Source organism: Pristiophorus japonicus, chromosome 3, assembly GCF_044704955.1.
Source record: "Pristiophorus japonicus isolate sPriJap1 chromosome 3, sPriJap1.hap1, whole genome shotgun sequence".
Lineage (NCBI taxonomy): Eukaryota > Metazoa > Chordata > Chondrichthyes > Pristiophoridae > Pristiophorus > Pristiophorus japonicus.
In genome coordinates this window covers 239390158-239413218 of record NC_091979.1, presented here as the reverse complement: position 1 = coordinate 239413218, position 23061 = coordinate 239390158, and the positions used below count along the sequence as shown (strand labels likewise).

At 45.0% G+C, this 23061-nt stretch overlaps 1 protein-coding gene across 1 annotated transcript in view; it reads right to left on the bottom strand.

Moving 5' to 3' along the window:
• r3hcc1l (R3H domain and coiled-coil containing 1-like) overlaps window positions 1-23061 on the bottom strand; it is a 165597-nt gene that overhangs the window by 12646 nt on the left and 129890 nt on the right. The gene's annotated exons all lie outside the window — the stretch shown is intronic.

Sequence of the window (23061 nt, the reverse complement as noted above, 5' to 3'; positions counted from 1 at the left end):
GCATGTGCGCAGCCTCCGGCAGTACTTTCTGCGCTAGCCTGTTGCTCCGCCCCCCACTTCACTAGCTATGCCATGCTGGGACACCAGAGACTCAGCAGAGCGGGCAGGATGGGGCCCCTTTTTTTCGGCGCCGTTTCCAGCGCGCAAAGTCGATGCATTTAAGGTAAGGGGTTGGGGAAAATTGGGCCCGTGGAGTGGGCATCAAGAAATATGCAGCCAAGGTGGTCAGCGACGATCTGAAAGAATGGCAGAGCAGGCTCGACGGACTGAATGGTCTACTCCTGACCATGCTGGAACACGATCCCCAAAAAGGCCTGGAATTCTATGTGATAAAATCACAATCTGATTTATTCAGTGTCCAGAACCCCTGATTAAAATTAACACGGTTGGTGCTTCATTCCATTTCGATACTCAAAGGTTGGATTTTAGATGAATAATGGAATGGTTTTATTCCCACTTGACAATACAAGGAGGTTAAAGGAAAAATGACTCAGCGGAGAAGATGTTAGCCCAGAGCTGGAAAAACCAGTATGAATCATTAAAAATAATTCTTAGCTGGGGCATTAGTTAGATCACGTGTCACACAATGTGGCATTATGTCAGCAATGGGCAACTGCCTGTATTGGCTCAACCCTTTAAGGCCACAGAGTCCAATTACTGGAACCACCCGGGCTTAATTAGAGGCCAATTGCTCTTAGCAGTAGGCTGAGGCCCATTAGCAGTTATTTTGTGTCGATGGAGATTTTGTCTGCAGATTTTAAACTGGCTATCTTTCACACAACTGTGACCCCAATTTGAATGTGTGAAAAGGTGCGAGTGATGGATCATGAAGACGATATTGAAGAGACTGAAAGGCTGTTTCCAGTGAGGTTCCACAGGTCTCAGTACTCAGTCCCTTATTTTTTGTAGTATATATTAATGATTTAGACTTAAATGTAGGGGGCATGAAAAAGAAATTTGAAGATTATATAAAAATTGGCCGTGTGGTTGACAGTGAGGAGGAAAGCTTTAGACTGCAGGAAGATATCGACTGGTTAGGTGGGCAGAACAGTAGCAAATGGAATTCAATCTGGGAGACGTGTGAGATAATGCATTTGGGGAGGGCTAACAAGGCAAGGGAATGCACAATAAATGGTAGGACACTGAGGTGTAGAGGAACAGAGGAACCTTGGCGTACATGTCCACAGATCCCTGAAGGTAGCAGGCCAGTTAGATAAGGTGGTTAAAAAGGCATACGGAATACTTGCCTTTATTAGCTGAGGCACAGAATACAAGAGCAGGGAGGTTATGCTTACAAAACAGGAAAGATGTGATTGCACTAGAGAGGGTACAGAGGAGATATACGAGGATATTGCCTGGACTGGAGAATTTTAGCTATGGGGAAAGATTGGATAGGCTAGGGTTGTTTTCTTTGGAACAGAGGAGGCTGAGCATAGTTAAGATGTATAAAATTGTGAGGGGCCAAGATAGAGCAGATAGGAAGGACCTATTCCCCTTAGCAGAGGGGTCAACAACCAGGGGGCATAGATTTAAAGTAATTGATAGGAGGTTTAGAGGGGATTTTTTTCATCCAGAGGATGGTGGGGGGTCTGGAACTCACTGCCTGAAAGGGTGGTAGATATAGCAACCCTCATAGCATTTAAAAAGTACTTGGATATCCAGTTGAAGTGCTGTAACCTACAGGGCTACGGACCAAGAGCTGGAAAGTGGGATTAGGCTGGATAGCAGTTTGTTGGTCGGCATGGACACGATGGGCCAAATGGCCTCCCCTGTGCTGTAAATTTCTATGATTTCTATGACCTGAAGTACGACAGACTTGTCTCAAAACAATTAGGTACAGATTTCACAACCAGTGTTAGAGACTGTCACTGCTGACGATGTTGGATCAATTTTCTACCTTTTATACACGGTGTCAGCTCAGCAGCTGGCATTTCCAGGTCAATCATACCACATAGGAACACACATAGGAGAGGGATGCCGAGGGCACTGGTGAGTAGCTCTTTGAATCCATCAGCAAACTGTTTGGTGCAAATTAAGTTCCCCGCCCCGCAGTCCTCCACCATGCTTCACTTGAGCACCAAACACTGCATCAGTCTGATGGTTCCATCCCTCCACAGCTAGCTTGACATCATTCAGGGAGCTCATTGCAAAGTTAGTGCAATGAGTTCTAAAACAGAACCTTGCACTTACGATCCTAGTGTTGCTAGCACAGGCCTAGTGCCAGAATTGGTCACATTGTCCGCATGCCCGATACAAGACTCCCAAAGCAAGCGCTCTATTCGGAACTCCTACACGGCAAACAAGCCCCAGGTGGGCAGAGGAAACGTTTCAAGGACACCCTCAAAGCCTCCATCCCCACCGACACCTGGGAGTCCCTGGCCAAAGACTGCCCTAAGTGGAAGAAGAGCATCTGGGAGGATGCTGAGCACTTCGAGTCTCATCGCCGAGAGCATGCAGAAATCAAGCGCAGACAGCGGAAAGAGCGTGCGGCAAACCAGACTCCCCACCCACCCTTTCCTTCAGCCACTGTCTGTCCCACCTGTGATAGAGACTGTAATTCCCGTATTGGACTGTACAGTCACCTGAGAACTCACTTTTAGAGTGGAAGCAAGTATTCCTCGATTTCGAGGGGCTGTTATGATGATGATGAGTGCCAGAACTGCAATGGTTTTATTCAAGTGTTAATTTGAGATTCCTATTCATCCAACCTCAGCCCTAAACTATTTTGGTTGCACCTTCTCATCTCTACATTGCCATTGTCTCCCTTACTCGTACCTAAACTTGTTTGGGAGAAAGAAAGACTTCCATTTATAAAGGCGCTATATAATTGCAGGCCTTTCTTATTTTTCTTTTTATAGCGCCTTTCATGACCTCAGGACGTCCCCAAGCACTTTACCGCCAATGAAATACTTCAGAAAGTACTTCAGCGTGGCAGCCCTGACCTGCATGAGAACACCAGCGACAGGTTGGGGCCATAAAAGGAGCGGAGGTGCGGCGGCCTGGGAGCAGCGCGAGCTGGTGCAGGAGGGCGACGGCAGTGAAGAGTGACGTCATCAAGGTCCAGGTCAGTGATTGGAGCGTGGGCAGATACAGCAGGAGCGGCGAGAGACTGTGGAGGGATGTGATCGGGGCCCAGGGGAGTTGTGAGTTCGGGGCCGGGGGCCCAGGGGCAGCACGGGCCAGCCCACACTGCGATATGTGTGCACACAAGGTCCATGCAGCAAAGCTGGTCTCCAGTTGTCTTGGTTAATCCTTGCCACTGGACCAAGACCTAGCTCTGTCAAGCCCGTGTGGTGGCTGGTATGCAACGGCCACCATACATTAAAAAAATCCATGCACAGGCATCTTCCACCCTTCAGGATGTAGTTCGGGATCTGAAATATTAGGTCCTTCATTGAAGCACCTGTGAACTCATCCCTTTTTGGCATGGAAACAAGTCATCCTCCTTTCGAGGGGCTGCCTATGATGACTTCAGAAATGCAAATACGTTAGATTATAACGTAGGAAATGCCAATTTGCACATAGCAAGCTCTCACAATCAGCAATGTGATAATGACCAGATGATGTGTTTTAGTGATGTTGATTGAGGGTTAAATGTTGGCCAAGACACCGGGGAGAACTCCCCATCTCTTCTTCGAAGTAATACCACAGAATCTTTTGCGTCCATCTGAGAGAGCTGAGGGTTTAACGACTCATCTGATAGACGGCACCTCCAACAGTACAGCGCTCCCATCCCAAGTAGAAATCCATCCAGCTCCCCCTTTCATTGCGTGTGGGGCAGTGTAGTCAGCAGAGTTAGGCATGTTACTCTAGGTTGTTGAGTTGAAAAGCTGTCAGCAGTGAGCAATGTGCCACCGCGTATTAATCAACACACAAATTACATTTCCCCAAATTTCATGCTTGGATATGGTAAATAGCTCTAAATAAAAGTAATCAGTTTACAAATCTGTGAACCATTCATCTATTTAGCCTGAATGATTCATCTATTTAGCCTGAACGAAACACAGATCAAAAGCATACATCATGCACAGAAATCATAAGGTTTCTCAACTTAATTGCCTCCAGTTGGAAATTTGGCAGTGGATTGAATACATTCAGCATAACACTGAAAAAATGGATCATTGGAAGAACAGTGAGTTAGTCATTTGCTTAGAGTGAAGAATATGCAAAAGCTTTGACTGATCTTTGAATAAAAAGTGGTTTTTAACATTGCAATTTGCCATGGTTTAAACCTACAAATTATGCCAAGTCCAAACAGAATATTAGTAAAATCACTATATCTTTGCTCTTTTGGGTCATTGTTCCTTCATTACGTGAGCTGAAATCTGTAGACTACTTAGAACAAAGAACACAAAAACTAGGTGCAGGAGTAGGTCATACGGCCCCTCGAGCCTGCTCTGCCATTCAATAAGATCATGGCTGATCTTCGACCTCAATTCCATCTTCCTGCACTATCCCCGTATCCCTTCATTCCTTTCATATCCAAATACTTAGTTAAACCTAAAGCTGTGGGCTTTAGTGTAAACCCTGAGAATGGCTAAGAAATTGGCTGAAGGGTAGAAAACAATGGGCATTTGTGTGAGTTGTGTGAGCATGGGGGGGGGGGGGGCGGGGGAGTGGGGAGTCAGAAGTATTAAGTGCGGTGCCTGTCCCAGGGACTACTACTGTTTCTAATTTGCATGAATGACGGATACAGAAACTTGGAGACGATAACAAACTAGGAGGAGGACTGAAATCAGAGGCGACAGCTCAGAAATTATAAAATGAGTTGGTCAAAATATGTAAGTGGGCGATATGCACTGCAATGAATCATGCTGAAATAGCTACAGATGAAGTTGCATGGGACTTTAGTAGACTGAATGCTCAACATGTCCCACCAATACAGTGCAGCAATCAATGTCAATCGAGTTGTTGAAATATATCACCAAAACACTAGAGTAAAAGTCAGGGTCAACCTGTATAGTATTTTGGTCACATCATTGTAACTAGTAGAGTGGACAAAGGAGAACCAGTGGATGTGGTGTATTTGGACTTTCAAAAGGCTTTTGACAAGGTCCCACACAAGAGATTGGTGTGCAAAATTAAAGCACATGGTATTGGGGGTAATGTATTGACGTGGATAGAGAACTGGTTGGCAGACAGGAAGCAGAGAGTCGGGATAAACGGGTCCTTTTCAGAATGGCAGGCAGTGACTAGTGGGGTGCCGCAGGGCTCAGTGCTGGGACCCCAGCTATTTACAATATACATCAATGATTTAGATGAAGGAATTAAGAGTAATATCTCCAAGTTTGCAGATGACACTAAGCTGGGTGGCAGTGTGAGCTGTGAGGAGGATGCTAAGAGGCTGCAAGGTGACTTGGACAGGTTAGATGAGTGGGCAAATGCATGGCAGATGCAGAATAATGTAGATAAATCTGAGGTTATCCACTTTGGTGGCAAAAACACAAAGGCAGATTATCTGAATGGTGGCAGATTAGGAAAGGGGGAGGTGCAACGAGATCTGGGTGCCATGGTACATCAGTCATTGAAGGTTGGCATGCAGGTGCAGCAGGCGGTGAAGAAGGTAAATGGCATGTTGGCCTTCATAGCTAGGGGATTTGAGTATAGGAGCAGGGAGGTCTTGCTGCAGCTGTACAGAGCCTCGATGAGGACTCACCTGGAATATTGTGTCCAGTTTTGGTCTCGTAATCTGAGGAAGAACGTTCTTGCTATTGAGGGAGTGCAGCGAAGGTTCACCAGACTGATTCCCGGGATGACAGGACTGACATATGAGGAGAGACTGGATCGACTGGGCCTGTATTCACTGGAGTTTAGAAGAATGAGAGGGGATCTCATAGAAACATATAAAATTCTGACTGGACTGGGCAGGTTAGATGAAGGAAGAATAATCCCGATGTTGGGGGAGCCCAGAACCAGGGGTCACATTCTAAGAATAAGGGGTAAGCCATTTAGGACCAAGATGAGGAGAAACTTCTTCACTCAGAGTTGTTAACCTGTGACATTCTCTTCCGCAGAGTTGTTGATGCCAGTTCGTTAGATATATTCAAGAGGGAGTTGGATATGGCCCTTGCGGCTAAAGGGATCAAGGGGTATGGAGAAAAAACAGGAAAGGGTACTGAGGTGAATGATCAGCTATGATCTTATTGAATGGTGGTGCAGGTTCGAATGGCCTATTCCTGCACCTATTTTCTATGTTTCTATCGCACTTCAAGTAGTGTCCAATCAAGACATTCTAGCAGTGGAGAGATACAGAGAGGAGCCACGAGCCTGAACCCTAGCGTCAAAGGTTTCAGTTATGAGAAAAGATTGGAGATGCTTGAGCCTTTCAGCTTTGATAGAGAGTTGCCTGAAAAGTGATTTGCTTGCATCCTTGTGCATCACAAAAAGCTGGCTCTATAGACATCTATAGCACTATGCAGGATGATACAAAAATTGGCTGTGTGATTGATAATGAAGAAAGCTGTAGACTGCAGGAAGATATCAATGCACTGGTAAGACGGGCAGAACAGTGGCAAATGGAATTCAATCCGGAGAAGTGAGAGGTAATGCATTTGGGCAGGGCTAACAAGGCAAGGGAATAAACATTAAATAGTAGGGCACTGAGAAGTGTAGAGGAACAAAGAGATCTTGGAGTACAGGTCCACAGATCCCTGACTGTAGCAGGCCAGGTAGATAAGGTGGTTAAGAAGGCATACGGAATACTTGCCTTTATTAGCCAAGGCATAGAATACAAGAGCAGGGACATTATGCTTGAACTGTATAAAACACTAGCTAGGCCACAGCTAGAGTACTGCATGCAGTTCTGGTCACCACATTACGGGAAAGACATGATTGCACTGGAGAGGGTACAGAGGAGATTTACGAAGATGCTGCCTGGACTGGAGAATTTTAGCTATGAGAAAAGATTGGATCGACTGGATTTGTTTTCTTTGGAACAGAGGAGACTGAGGGAAGATTTAATTGAGATGTATAAAATTATGAAGGGCCTAGATAGAGTGGATAGGAAGGACTTATTTCCTTTAGTAGAGTGGTCAACAACCAGGGAGGCATAGATTTAAAGTAATTGATAGGAGGTTTAGAGTGGAATTTCTTTCACCCAGAGGGTGGTGGGATTCTGGAACTCACTGCTTGAAAGGATGATAAGAGGCAGAAGCCCTCACCACATTTAAAAGCACTTGAAGTGCCGTAACCTACAAGGCTACGGACGAAGAGCTGTAAAGTGGGGTTAGGCTGGATAGCTCTTTGTCGGTCGGTGCGGACACGATGGGTTGAAATGGCCTTCTTCTGTGCAGTAAATTTCTATGATTCTATGAGGCGTGAGAATTCTGTCGTTTTTTGGCCGATGTTTATAGGCTGAGTGTAAAAGGACTAGTGAGTTTTGCACCGTGTCCATTTAAAGTGTAATGATGCTGCACAATTTGACTAAAAAATAAGGTGTGTGAGATTGTTTAAAGAACAAGAATGGTGATGGGGTGGGGTTGGGAAAAGAGACGTAGGGTGAGGGAAGGAGGGAGGGCGTAGGGAGAGGATGGGTGGTTGTATGGAGAGGCAGGCAGGGCCGCAGGGAGAGAGAGGGAGAGCGTAGGGAGAGGGAGGGAGGGCGTAGGGAGAGGGAGGGAGGGAGGGCATAGGGAGAGGGAGGGCGGGAGGGCGTAGGGAGAGGGAGGGAGGGCATAGCGAGAGGGAGGGAGGGGCACGGCAGAGGGAGGGAATAAGTGAGTGAGAAAGCCTATGATCTGTGGAACCATACTCCAACAAGAAATCGGTGCCTTCAGCAGTGGAGAGAGAAACAATTTGATGAGAGAGAGCGAGCAAAGACGACAATTTTTGTTGATATTATTTTGGAATTACTGATAAATACCCTGTACTTTAAAAAAAACATTACGACGAGTCAACCTCGCATGATATTACACATGGGAGTGAAGACGGAGTAAATTCCTCAGGTGAAGAGGTGTCAGAAGGTGGGACGTAATTTGGACCAGGGACGGAGATATAATTCAGTCCCCATTTTAAAGTCACACATTCTGTCCTTCATTTCATATTTCCAGATGAATTCCCATGTCCACATTTATAATGGAAACTGGCTATGTAAACTTTGTCATACTGTAATTATGCTCTCTGCCATTGGAGGCGCTCTGCATTGGGGAAGGGCTCAATTATAACAGGGCAAGTCTGCAGAGGGAGCTTCATCATCATCATCATCATAGGCAGTCCCTCAGAATCGAGGAAGACTTGCTTCCACTCTTAAAATGAGTCCTTAGGTGGCAAAACAGTCCAATACGAGAGCCACAGTCCCTGTCACAGGTGGGACAGATAGTCGTTGAGGGTCCACCAGCCTGTCCTTGCCGCACAGCACTGCTCCCCAGTCATCAAGATCCACGGCGTGGCCCTGGACAACGTGGACCATTTCCCATACCTCAGGAGCCTCTTATCAACAAGAGAAGACATTGATGACGAAATTCAACACCGCCTCCAGTGCGCCAGTGCAGCCTTCGGCCGCCTGAAGAAAACTGTGTTCGAAGACCAAGCCCTCAAATCTACCACTAAGCTCACGGTCTACAGGGCTGTAGTAATACCCGCCCTCCTGTATGGCTCAGAGACATGGACCATGTACAGTAGACACCTCAAGGCACTGCAGAAATGCCACCAACAAGAGGGAGTTTGGATTATTAATGCTGATCTTGGAACTTGTACTGCAAAAAGTTGGCAGCAAGTATGCGCGGTCAAATTTTTTAAAAGATATTACAGACTGATAATTTTGCCTTTGTGTCAAAAAGCAAGAAGTATAACAAAAATTAAACAAATAAAATTTTAACAAAAAGATCAAACAGGCATGGACTTGAAATGAACTCACATTTCTAAATCCAAAAGTTTCTCACTGAGCAATATAAAGATTTATTTAACTTCAGGGAGAGGAAGTCAGATAGATAAATACCTTTCTGATTCAGTTCTACATAAATATAAAAAATAAATTATCTTCAGAAGCTCCAAAGATTAATTTTGATTCGATTTTTTTTTAAAGCCTTTGCGAGATTGGGTAGCGCAGGTAAATCTTATTGCACAGCCTCATCTAGTGGTTGCAGCTGTAAATCAAGGCTGTGGTTTGCAGCAGACTTTGGGGATGTCACAGCTCATTCGAGGCATCAGAATTCGGATGAGGCACTGCTGATCCCAGAGGAACAGGAGGCGTTCATCAAACCAAGAGACCAAAAATTGGCATTTGCTGCACATCAGCAGAACCTTAAAGACAGCCAAATTCTTTTTTTGTATGTCAGCTGTGGTTCAGTGGCAGCCCCCTCTGCACAGATGCTGCCTGACTTGATGAGTATTTCCAGCATTTTCTGTTTATATTTTATATTTCCCGCATCCGCAGCATTTTTCCTCTTGTAACACTCCCGCCTTTGAGTCAGAAGGTTATGGGTTCAAGTCCCACTCCAGAGACTTGAGTACATAATCCAGGCTGACTTCCCAGTGCAGTACTGAGAGAGCGCTGCACTGTCAAGAGATGCCGTCTTTCGAACGAGACATTAAACCGTCTGTCCTCTCAGACGGATGCAAAACATCCCATGGTACTATTGGAAGAAGAGTAATGGAGCTCTCTCCGGTTTTCTGGCCAATATTACTACCTCAACCAACTTCACAAAAAAAGATTATATGGTCATCCATCATCATCATCATCACAGGCAGTCTCTCACAATCGAGGAAGACTTGCTTCCACTCTAAAAGTGAGTTCTCAGGTGACTGAATAGTCCAATACGGGAATTACAGTCTCTGTCACAGTCGTCGAAGGAAAGGGAGGGTGGGACAGGTTTGCCGCACGCTCTTTCCACTGCCTGCGCTTGTTTTCTGCACGCTCTTGGCGACGAGACTCGAGGTGCTCAGCGCCCTCCCAGATGCACTTCCTCCACTTAGGACGGTCTTGGGCCAGGGTCTCCCAGGTGTCGGTGTGAGCCTGTATGGACTCAGAGACATGGACCATATACAGCAGACACCTCAAATCACTGGAGAAATACCACCAACGATGTCGCCGCAAGATCCTGCAAATTCCCTGGAAGGACAGGCGCACCAACGTTAGCATCCTTGATCAGGCCAACACCCCCAGCATCGAAGCACTGACCAGACTTGATCAGCTCCGCTGGGCGGGCCACATTGTTCGCATGCCTGACACAAGACTCCCAAAACAAGCGCTCTACTCGGAACTCCTATATGGCAAGCGAGCCCAAGGTGGGCAGAGGAAACATTTCAAGGACACCATCAATGCCTGGTCATTATTACATTGCTGTTTGCAGGACCTTGTTGTATGCAAATTGGCTGCCGCGTTTCCTACATTACTACACTGGCTGTAAAGCACTTTGGGACGTCCTGAGGTCGTGAAAGGCGCGATAGAAATGTTATTTCTTTCTTTAATTAAAATGTTTCTGTTTTGATGACATGCTGCTGATGGCAGGGAGGTGGTACTATTACCACCGCCAACACCTCACAACATAGAGGAGATGAACTGGATGCTGCTGACGAGATCATGGGAGTTACCTGCGGCCAAGAGTGTCTGTCGGAGACAGGAGTGAACACCAGGCTCCTTCCGAATTGCCACAAACACCTCCAAGCACATCTGCAAATTAAAATGCGGAACATGGTGCTTGGAGATCCCTGCTCGAGTGTAGCTCTCCTGTGTTGCCGCATCAATACATGATAGATTTAAAGATAGTCAGTCTCTCCAACTTTTTAAACTTACGATTTTCAAATCTAGAAACTAATAAACTAACAAAAGGCCATCATTGCAACACACATTTCAGATGCTGATTATCGCAGAATCTTATAGCACTAAAAGAGGCCATTCAGCCCATCATTCTGTGCCAGCATTTGAATGAGCTATCCAATTAGGCCCACTCCCAGCTCTTTCCCCATTGACCTGGAAATCTTTCCTTTTCAAGTATATATCCAATTCCCTTTTGAAAGTTGCTACTGAGGCTGAAGGAGATTATAGAGATAGGGAGGGGCGAGGCCATGGAGGGATTCGTAAACAAGGATGATAATTTTGAAATCGAGGCATTGCTTAACCGGGAGCCAATGTCAGAAACAAGACAGGCCAGAACTCTCAAAGTCAAAAAGGGGGTATGTTTGTTCCATGCAAATCTGCCCAGTTGCTTCATCCAGTGCTGAGCAAAATGCAAATGGGGGCAATTGCGGTAACAAGGGGGGGGGGGCACCGTACTTCAGGTAGGAGCGTGCAACCGGTGTCTCATAAATCTGTTGCCAAGAACTAACATTCTTTCACTAATTGTATTGGCTTGTTTTGTTTTGATAGTGAATACTAATACCACACCAATGAGGGGTGGGGGTGGGGGGGCCAAAGTGCTTGTGAAGAGTTCAGAGATAGATCTTCAACTTGCCACCTGGATTGGCTGCCCGTCAGGGAAATCGCTCGATTTTCACTCCCTCCCTCTTTCTTTTCTCTATTTCTCTTTTCTTCACAACTTGCTTTGCTATGGGATTTGCAAGTTTATATTTTAATACAGACCTTTTGCTACTGCTATGAATACTGTAGATGTTTTCAACTCCACAGTTATCCCTTTCTTTATTATCCTCACCAGAGACAGAATGGAAATTATCCACCAACAGAGAAGCAGGAGATGGCAATCCTCAGGCAGGAGGGGGTTAGCATGCCTGTGTCCTAACTCGCACCGAGTCCCATTCACCCATCACCCCCTGTGCTCGCTGACCTACATTGGCTCCCGGTTAAGCAAGGCCTCGATTTCAAAATTCTCATCCTGGTTTTCAAATCCCTCCATGGCCTTGCCCCCTCCCTATCTCTGTAATCTCCCCCAACCCCACAACCCCACTGAGATATCTGCGCTCCTCTAATTCTGGCCTCTTGTTGCATTCCCGATTTTAATAGCTCAACCATTGGCGGCTGTGCCTTCAGCTGCCTGGACCCTAAGCTTGGGAATTCCCTCCATAAACCCTCTTTTAAGACGCTCCTTAAAACCTACCTCTAACGCCTTGGGACGTTTTACTATGTTAAAGGCACTATATAAATAGAAGTATTTATTGTTATGGCCTGCTATGTTGTAAATATCTCTAAGGGGGAGATGATTGGATAAGTCGAGTGGAAAACGTCCCTTTCCCATATATAATGATCCAGTGTTCCCACTCTATAATCCCATCATTGACAACCATGCAAAATTAAGTTTACACAGCATTATTTCCAGGTTAAAAATAACCCACTCACATTCATACACAGGCTATGAAACCTGCTCAATCATGTTAGCTGCAATTTATGTTTTTCAAGATTCTAATTTGCACTCATCACCAAGAGTCACAGTGCTTAACTACATGAACATTTAGCCCATCAAACTCAATGAATTTTTAGATCACTTAACAGTTTTTACTGCTTTTCTCTTCCCTGTATCTCGGCAACAACAGGAAACGCTAGAAATCTATAGCATGTCTGCCAGCACTCAAAAAGAGAAAAGACAGGTCAAAGTTTCGAATATGGAACCTTTTTCAGATCTGATGAAGTACCTACTCCTGAACTATTACAAATTAAAATGTATTTACAGCACAGAAACAGGCCATTTGGCCCAACTGGTTCATGCCGGTGTTTATGCTCCACATGAGCCTCCTTCCACCCCTACTTTATCTCACCCTATCAGCATATCCTTCCATTCCCTTCTCCCTCACGTGCTTATCTAGCTTCTCCTTGAATGCATCTATGCTATTCGCCACAACCACTCCCTGTGGTAGCGAATTCCACATTCTCACCACTCTCTGGCTAAAGAGGTTTCTCTTGAATTCCCTATTGGATTTATTAGTGACTATCTTATATTGATGGCCCCTAGTTCGGGTCTTGACTGAAAGTGGAAACATCTTCTCTACGTCCACCCTATCAAACCCTTTCATATGAAAACCTCCATCAGGTCACCCTTCAGTCTTCTCATTTCTAGAGAAAAGAGCCCTAGCCTGTTCAATCTTTCCTGATAGATATAACCTCTCAGTTCTGGTAATAGTCTAGCAAATCTTTTTTGCACCTTCTCCAGAGCCTCTATATCCTTTGTTTGAGAGGGAGATCAGAACAAAAGGTTCTATACAAGATTAGCAAACTTCTCTGCTTTTCAATTCTATCTCTCTGGAAATGAACTTTAGGAGCTTTGTTTGCTTAAAAAAAAAATCTCCTCATTAACCTGCGTTGCTACTGTTAATGATCTGTATATCTGTGCCCCCTCTACCTGTTCCTCTACCCCATTTAGACACTTATTTTCCAAGGACTATGTGGCCTCCTTATTCTTCCTTCCAAAATGTATTACAGGTGCAGTGTCCAGAATCCGGAACCCTTGGGACTGAGGTCATTCCGGATTCTGGGCTTCTCCAGACTTTCGATCCTCTTTTCTGACGTCATGAATCCGGAAACACCCGAGCCCAGGTTTGGGTATTTCTGGATTTTGGAACGTCAGAAAGGGGGGCGGGGCCCTGCCGAGGAGCTGTTTGGGCCGCTGGCCCCGTTGCGGAGGAGGTGTTCGGGCGGGCCGGCGAGGAGGCCCCGAGGTAAGGGCAGCAGCGGCGAGCGGGGCAAGGCAAGGGGCGGCGAGGTGAAGCCCGAGGTCGACAGGTCCGGATTCCGGAACATTTTATGGAATCCAGACAACCCTGCCACCGATCGGTCCGGAGTTCGGATTCTGGAACATTCCGGAACTCCAGATTTTCGACGCTGCACCTGTACCTCACACTATCTACATCAAAGTTCATTTGCCAATCACATGCGCATTCTGTAAGTTTATTAATGTTTTCCTGTATTTTGTCACAGTCCTCCTCTGTATTAACTACATCCCCAATTTGTTGTTATTGGCAAATTATGAAATTGTACTTCTGATTCCCAAGTCCAAATTGTTTATGTAAATTGTGAACAGTGGTCCCAGCACCGATTCTTGTGGAACACCATTTGCTAATCCGAATAACTATCTTCAACCCCGACTCTCTTGTTTCCTGTTTTGTAGCCAGCTTGCTAACATCCTGTACTTGTCCCCTGACTCCACATGTTCTGACCTTAGTCATGAGTCTACTATGCAGTATTTTATTGAAGGCTATTTGCAAATCCAACTATATTACATCTACTACATTACCCTTATCTACCTTTTCTGTTAATTCTTCAAAGAATTCAATAAGGTTCGTCAAGCATGACCTTCCCGTTTGGAATCCGTACTGACTTTCTCTTTATTGCATTTTCAGTTTGTAGATGTTTTTCTATTACATCTTTGATTAAGGATTCCATTATCGTTCCAATGTTAAGCTAATTGGCCTCGAGTTTCCTAGGCTTATTCTATCTCCCTTTTTATATAGAGGAATCATATTAGCTGTCCACCAGTCCTCTAATGAATTTTTATAGATATGTAATAATGCCTCTGCTATCTTTTCCCTAACTTATTTTAATATGTGCAAATGCAATCCATCTGGACCAGGGGTTTTATCTTCTCCAAGTTTGATTAGTTTATCAATTATCACCCCCTTTCGATCTTAAATGTCTTTTTAATCTCTTCTTCAGATGTCGTGCCCACCATGTTAATTTCTCTGGTGAAAACCAAGGCAAAGTAATTATTTAATAGTTCTGCCATTTCCTGCGAGTTTATCGTGTGTGTCCCTCAGTGGCCCGATCCCTATCCTAATTTTTCTTTTGTCATCAACGTGTCTGTAGAATATTTTACTATTTCTTTTCATATTCCTTGATAATTGAATTCCGTAGTTTCTCTCTGCCTTCCTAATTGTGTTTTGACATCTTTGCTAAGCTTTTCATATTCCCTTTAGTCATCCTCTCTTTTGTAATCTCTGTACTCAATGAATGCCTTTTTCTTTAGTTTCCATTGTGCCCTGATTTCTTTATTCATCCATGGTGGGTCATTACTGGCTGGTTTGATCTTTCTTTTTAGTGGGAAGTATTTCTCCTGGACTCTATTGATCTCCGTTTTAAATGTTTTCCACTGTTGTTCTATTTCTTTGTTTGTCAGTAAATGTTTCCAGTTTACCTTCCTCAGTTCCACGCTCATCCAAGAGTGGTGGATGCAGAAATCCTCATCACTTTTAAGAGGTGGTTCGATGGGCACTTAAAGTGCCGTAACCTGCAAGGTTACGGACCTAGAGCTGGTAATTGGGATTGGACTGGATGACCTTTTGTTGGCCGGCGCAGATATAATGGTAAGTACTGCAGGGAATAGAATACGGCCAGGGTGATCTACTGGACTAGTTTCGATCGCCTGGATGGGTCGGAGAGGAATTTTCCCAGATTTTATTCCCTAAATTGGCCTGGGTTTTTATCTTGTTCTTGCCTCTCCCAGCAGATCACATGGCTCCGGTTGGGGTGGAGTGTAAAATGTTTCAATGTAAGGGGTGTCATAGTTGTGTGAGTTGGACTGGTTGGGTTAGGTGCTTGGGTTGGGTGCTGTTTGCCTTTCCGTCATTGTTCATAGGTTTATATGTAACCTTCAGGGCTGCTGACCAAGGGCCCTGCGGCTCTTTGTCGGCCGGTGTGGACACGATGGCCCGAAATGGCATCCTTCTGCGCTGTAAATTTCTAATTTCTATGGTCTATGTTTCATCCCCTTAAAATCAGCTTTTATTCCAATTTATTATTTTGTTCTCTGTCTTGCTTATGTCCTTCTCAATCTTTATCTTAAACCTTATTATAAGCTGCTCATCCTTTGGTTTTGGGATGACTATGAGCCAATGCATTCTCTGAATTTTCTGTCTTAAAGTTTCAGAATTTCCAGCATTTTTTTCTTTTAACCTGAGCCTCAAGCCCTTTTTCCTTTAAGTAGGGTTGCCAACTCTGGTTGGACATATTCCTGGAGGCGTCATCACATGATCTTCTGCCTCCAGCTGGTCTGCCCCCGCGCTCCCGCCATTGGTCGCACAACACATCCATCCCCGCGGCGCTGCGCTTTCCCACGGCCAATCGGAAAGCAAATAGGTTCTTTATTACCCGATGAGATGATTCTTTACTGTTAATTAAACATTTTTTCCCCATCTTGGATATTTTTTATAATAGCCAAATTGTTCGAGCAAAATCATTCTATAAACACTATTTTTTTTATTGCCCATATGATTTTTCTCCTGGGTTGCTCGCAGCAGTGTCCTAGAGATTAATCAATAATTTCTGGAGTCTCCAGGGCAATCCTGGAGGGTTGGCAACCCCTATCTCCAAGCCAAATCAATGATCTGTCTTCTCTTTTGAACGAAGCAGTCTGCATTCACCACACCTACTCATGGTCTAATCCAGAATTTGTAAGTGTGAAGTTGTTACCACTTCCTTATACAGGTTTGACCTCCCAAATCCGGAAACCTCGGGACCGAGGCCATTATGGATTTCGGAACGTATTTCTGGATTTCGGAACGTATTTCCGACATGCCGAATCCAGAGATGCCTGGGCCGAGATTCGGGTATTTCTAGATTTCGGAACGTATTTCCGATGTCCCGAATCCGGAGACGCCCGGGCCAAGGTTCGGGTATTTCCGGATTTCGGAGACAGGGACAGCGGCTGAGGGTGATTCAAAATCGCGATTCCACACAATACAGGCCAAGCTACTGAGATTAAGGAGAGAGGTATTCTGAAAAAATGTTTTTCCCTTAGTGTAAGATAGAAAAGAGTATAAGACGACAACAATATAACCCAGAACTCGGAAGAGAAAAAGATTAGTGAAGACAAACGTAGGTCCCTTACAGTCGGATTCAGGTGATTTTATAATGGGGAACAAAGAAATGGCAGACCAATTGAACAAATACTTTGGTTCTGTTTTCACGAAGGAAGACACAAATAACCTTCCGAATGTACTAGGGGACAGTAGGTCTAGTGAGAAGGAGGAACTGAAGGATATCCTTATTAGGCGGGAAATTGTGTTAGGGAAATTGATGGGATTGAAGGCCAATAAATCCCCGGGGCCTGATGGTCTGCATCCCAGAGTACTTAAGGAAGTAGCCCGAGAAATAGTGGATGCATTGGTGATCATTTTCCAACAGTCTATCGACTCTGGATCAGTTCCTATGGACTGGAGGGTAGCTAATGTAACACCACTTTTTAAAAAAGGAGGGAGAGAGAAAATGGGTAATTATAGACCGGTTAGCCTGATATCAGTAGTGGGGAAAATTTTGGAATCAATCATAGAAACATAGAAAATAGGTGCAGGAGTAGGCCATTCGACCCTTCGAGCCTGCACCGCCATTCAATGAGTTCATGGCTGAACATGCAACTTCAGTACCCCATTCCTGCTTTCTCGCCATACCCCTTGATCCCCCTTGTAGTAAGGACTACATCTAACTCCTTTTTGAATATATTCAGTGAATTGGTCTCAACAACTTTCTGTGGTAGAGAATTCCACAGGTTCACCACTCTCTGGGTTAAGAAGTTTCTCCTCATCTCAGTCCTAAATGGCTTACCCCTTATCCTTAGAATGTGACCCCTGGTTCTGGACTTCCCCAACATTGGGAACATTCTTCCTGCATCTAACCTGTCTAAACCCATCAGAATTTTAAATGTTTCTGTGAGAGCCCCTCTCATTCTTCTGAACTCCAGTGAATAAAAGCCCAGTTGATCCAGTCTTTCTTGATATGTCAGTCCCGCCATCCCGAGAATCAGTCTGATGAACCTTCATTGCACTCCCTCAATAGCAAGAATATCCTTCCTCAAGTTAGGAGACCAAAACGGTACACAATACTCCAGGTGTTGCCCTGTACAACTGTAGTAACACCTCCCTGCCCCTGTACTCAAATCCCCTTGCTATGAAAGCCATCATGCCATTTGCTTTCTTAACCGCCTGCTGTACCTGCATGCCAACCTTCAATGACTGATGTACCATGACACCCAGGTCTCGTTGCATCTCCCCTTTTCCTAATCTGTCACCATTCAGATAATAGTCTGTCTCTCTGTTTTTACCACCAAGGTGGATAACCTCACATCTATCCACATTATACTTCATCTGCCATGCATTTGCCCACTCACCTAACCTATCCAAGTCACTCTGCAGCCTCATAGCACCCTCCTCGCAGCTCACACTGCCACCCAACTTAGTGTCATCCGCAAATTTGGAGATATTACATTTAATCCCCTCATCTAAATCATTAATGTACAATGTAAACAGCTGGGGCCCCAGCACAGAACCTTGCGGTACCCCACTAGTCACTGCCTGCCATTCTGAAAAGTATCCATTTACTCCTACTCTTTGCTTCCTGTCTGCCAACCAGTTCTCAATCCACGTCAGCACACTACCCCCAATCCCATGTGCTTTAACTTTGCACATTAAGGATGAAATAGCAGCGCATTTGGAAAGCAGTGACAGGATTGGACCAAGTCAGCATGGATTTATGAGAGGGAAATCATGCTTGACGAATCTTCTGGAATTTTTTGAGGATGTAACTAGCAGAGTGGACAAGGGAGAACCAGCGGATGTGGTGTATTTGGACTTTTAAAAGGCTTTTGACAAGGTCCCGCACAAGAGATTGGTGTGCAAAATCAAAGTGCATGGTATTGGGGGTAATGTACTGACGTGGATAGAGAACTGGTTGGCAGACAGGAAGCAGAGAGTCGGGATAAACGGGTCCTTTTCAGAATGGCAGGCAGTGACTAGTGGAGTGCCGCAGGGCTCAGTGCTGGAGTCTCAGCTCTTTACAATATACATTAACGATTTAGATGAAGGAATTGAGAGTAATATCTCCAAGTTTGCGGATGACACTAAACTGGGTGGCGGTGTGAGATGTGAGGAGGACGTTAAGAGGCTGCAGGGTGACTTGGACAGGTTAGGCGAGTGGGCAAATGCATGGCAGATGCAGTATAATGTGGATAAATGTGAGGTAATCCATTTTGGGGGCATAAACACGAAGGCAGAATATTATCTGGATGGCGGCAGATTAGGAAAAGGGGAGGTGCAACGAGACCTGGGTGTCATGGTTCATCAGTCACTGAAAGTGGGCATGCAGGTACAGCAGGAGGTGAAGAAGGCAAATGGTATGTTGGCCTTCATAGCTAGGGGATTTGAGCATAGGAGCAGGGAGGTCTTACTGCAGTTGTACAGGGCCTTAGTGAGGCCTCACCTGGAATATTGTGTTCAGTTTTGGTCTCCTAATCCGAGGAAGGACATTCTTGCTATTGAGTGCAGCGAAGGTTCACCAGACTGATTCGAGGGATGGCTGGGCTGTCATATGAGGAGAGACTGGATCAACTGGGCCTTTATTCACTGGAGTTTAGAAGGATGAGAGGGGATCTCATAGAAACTTATAAGATTCTGATGGGACTGGATAGGTTAGATGCGGGAAGAATGTTCCCGATGTTCCCGATGTTGGGGAAGTCCAGAACCAGGGGACATCGTCTTAGGATAAGGGGTAGGCCATTTAGGACTGAGATGAGGAGAAACTTCTTCACTCAAGAGAGTTGTTAACCTATGGAATTCCCTGCCGCAGAGAGCTGTTGATGCCAGTTCATTGGATATATTCAAGAGGGAGTTAGATATGGCCGTTACGGCTAAGGGGATCAAGGGGTATGGAGAGAAAGCAGGAAAGGGGTACTGAGGGAATGATCAGCCATGATCTTATTGAATGGCGGTGCAGGCTCGAAGGGCTGAATGGCCTACTCCCTGCACCTATTTTCTATGTTTCTATCTCCTCTGCTGATTGACGGACTGGAGTCGCGTTTCTGTGGAGTAAAGCTGTGTGGGTGAAGTGTGACGATTTCTTTCCGATAGCAGGGGCAGGGTTTGTATGAAAACAACTTTGCGCAGTTAGGTACCTGACCCAATCCCAGAGTAATGCGTGGCTGTCGCTCTCTGATTATCTGAGTGCCCGGGTAACTGTGATATTGCATGTTTCACAAGAGGTGGAAGAGTCCAGATATAAAAGCTTTACTACACTTATTTCAAACATGATCTCCAGTGATTTATCACGAATAGGTCATATCATGGTTTATAATTGTCATGATAAAAGGTGGGGGGGGGCGGCGGGGAGGGAGATCATCATGATTTTCATCACATCGAAAACCTATACTAAACTCTAAACTTTAGTTGAGTAAAAACAATGTTGATTGTAAGGCTGAAGGGTTTGGCTAAACATTTTCAGTAAAGATCTGTGCTGTGACCGATTGTGAAGTGGAATTGTTGCTGTGGAAAGTCATGGTTTCCATACCGTGACGTCACATGGAGAGTGCGTGCAGCAAACATAACGCGTGCAAGACTCGAAATTGCGCTTTCGCCAAAAATTTGGCTCACAGAGTTAGGAAGAAAAAAAACGCCCGGGAAAAACCTGCGTTGCAGCCCTAGGAGCAACGGTAGCTATGAAGAGCTGCAAAAGTTAAAGCTTTTATTTTTTAATTCTTTTGCAGCAATTTGATAGTTAAGTGTCTTATGAATGTTTTGTGATTTTTAATAATTTTTTTTCTGGTGTGTGTGTGCGTCTGTGTGTGGGAAGGGGGACGGGCATTATTTACCGTTGTGATAAAAATGTCCATATTTCGGAACATTTTCCGGATTTCGGACAACCCCTCCACGGATCAGCGCGATGTTTGGATTTCGGGACATTCCGGATTTTGGAACTCCGGATTTGGGAGGTTGAACCTGTACTACATTTCGTTCTTGGATTCCTTGGCTGACAATTACAGCTTCCCTGCACTTCAGAAAAACCTCGCTCCCATCTGCTAATCAGCTGGCCTCGTGAATCTTCTCTGTAGATCTCGTCGGGTTTCATTGCTTTCCTCAAAATACTGTCTTTCAATAACTTTGCAAATTTAGATATGTTACTTAGAATAGTCTCCCAGATAGTTTATAAAAATTATGGGCATGATCCCCAGGACCAATCCCATAAAGACACTATGCTTCCCACTAGAACTATTACTAAAGACAATTGCTTATCAGACAGTCGGGATAAATGGGTCATTTTCCAGTTGGCAAACGGTAAGATAAAAGTTCACAGGGTTGGGGGTAATATATTAGCATGGATAGAGGATTGGCTAACTAACAGAAAAACAGAGAGTCGGGATAAATGGCTCATTCTCTGGTTGACAATCAGTAACTAGTGGGGTGCCGCATGGATCAGTTCTGGGACCCCAACTATTTACAATCTATATTAACAACTTGGAAGAAGGAACTGAGTGTAACGTAGCCAAGTTTGCTGACGATACAAAAATGGGAGGAAAAGCAATGTGTGAGGAGGACACAAAAAATCTACAAAAGGACATAGACAGGCTATGTGAGTGGGCAAAAATTTGGCAGGTGGAGATTAATGTTGGAAAGTGTGAGGTCATGCACTTTGGCAGAAAAGAATCAAAGAGCAAGTTATTATTTAAATGGATAAAGATTGCAAAGTGCCGCAGTACAGCAGGACCTGGGGGTACTTGAAACACAAAAGGATAGCATGCAGGTACAGCAAATAATCAGGAAGGCAAATGGAATGTTGGCCTTTATTGCAAAGGGGATGGAGTATAAAAGCAGGGAAGTGTTACTACAGATATACAAGGTATTAGTGAGGCCACATCTGTAATATTGCGTGCAGTTTTGGTTTCCATATTTACAAAAGGATATACTTGCTTTGGAGGCAGTTCAGAGAAGATTCACTAGGTTGATTCCGGGGATGAGGGGGTTGACTTATGAGGAAAGGTTGAGTAGGTTGGGCCTCTACTCATTGAAATTCAGAAGAATGAGAGGTGATCTTATCGAAATGTATAAGATTATGAGGGGGCTTGACAAGGTGAATGCATAGAGGATGTTTCCACTGATGGGGGAGACGAGAACTAGAGGGCATGATCTGAGAATAAGGGGCCGCCCATTTAAAAGAGAGATGAGGAGAAATTTCTTCTCTCAGAGGGTTGTAAATCTGTGGAATTCGTTGCCTCAGAGAGCTGTGGAAGCTGGGACATTGAATAAATTTAAGACAGAAATAGACAGTTTCTTAAACGATAAGGGGATAAGGGGCTATGGGGAGCGGGCGGGGAAGTGGAGCTTAGTCCATGATCAGATCAGCCATGATCGTATTAAATGGCGGAGTAGGCTCGAGGGGCCGTAAGGCCTACTCCTGCTTTATTTCTTATGTTCTTATGTAATGAGTGGGGTGCCACAGGGATCGGTGCTGGGGCCTCAACTATTTACAATCTATATTAATGACTTGGATGAAGGGATCGAGTGTAATGTAGCCAAGTTTGCTGATGATGCATAGATGGGTGGGAAAGCAAATTGTGAAGAGGACACAAATAATCTGCAAAGGGATATAGACAGGCTAAGTGAGTGGGCAAACATTTGGCAGATGGAGTATAATGTGGGAAAGTGTGAGGTTATCCACTTTGGCAGGAAAAACAAAAAAACATTTAAATGGGGAGAGATTAGAAAATGCTGCAGTACAGAGGGACCTGGGGTTCCTTGTGCATGAAACACAAAAAGTTAGTATCAATGTACAGCAAGTAATCAGGAAGGCAAATGGAATGTTGGTCTTTATTGCAAGGGGGATAGAGTATAAAAGCAGTGAAGTACTGCTACAACTGTACAGGGTATTGGTGAGACCATACCTAGAGTACTGCGTACAGTTTTGGTCTCCTTATTTAAAGAGGGATATACTTGCATTGGAGCCAGTTCAGAGAAGGTTCGCTTGGTTGATTCCCGAGATGAAGGGGTTGACTTATGAAGAAAGGTTAAGCAGATTGGGCCTGTACTCATTGGAGTTTAGAAGAATGAGAGGCAATCGTATTGAAACATATAAGATACTGAGGGGGCTTGACAGGATAGATGCAGAGAGGATGTTTCCACTCGTTGGGTAATCTCGAACTAGGGGACATAGTTTAATAATAAGGGGTCGCCCATTTAGAACTGAGGGACTCAAGTTTCGAGCCGCGCAGTCCCGACCTGGACGCCCGTTTTTCGCGCCACAAAGTGCGCCTAAAAAAAACCTTCGTAATTTTCCACCTCCCTGCAGGTCCTCTGGCCCTCGGCACAGCGCAGCAGGAGCTGTAGGGGGCAGAGCCAGGTCCCTGCGCTGAAAACAGTGCCGCACGCAAGTGCAGTAGCTCCAGGCGCCGAACTGTGTGGGAGGGGCCCGAAACACGCAGCCCC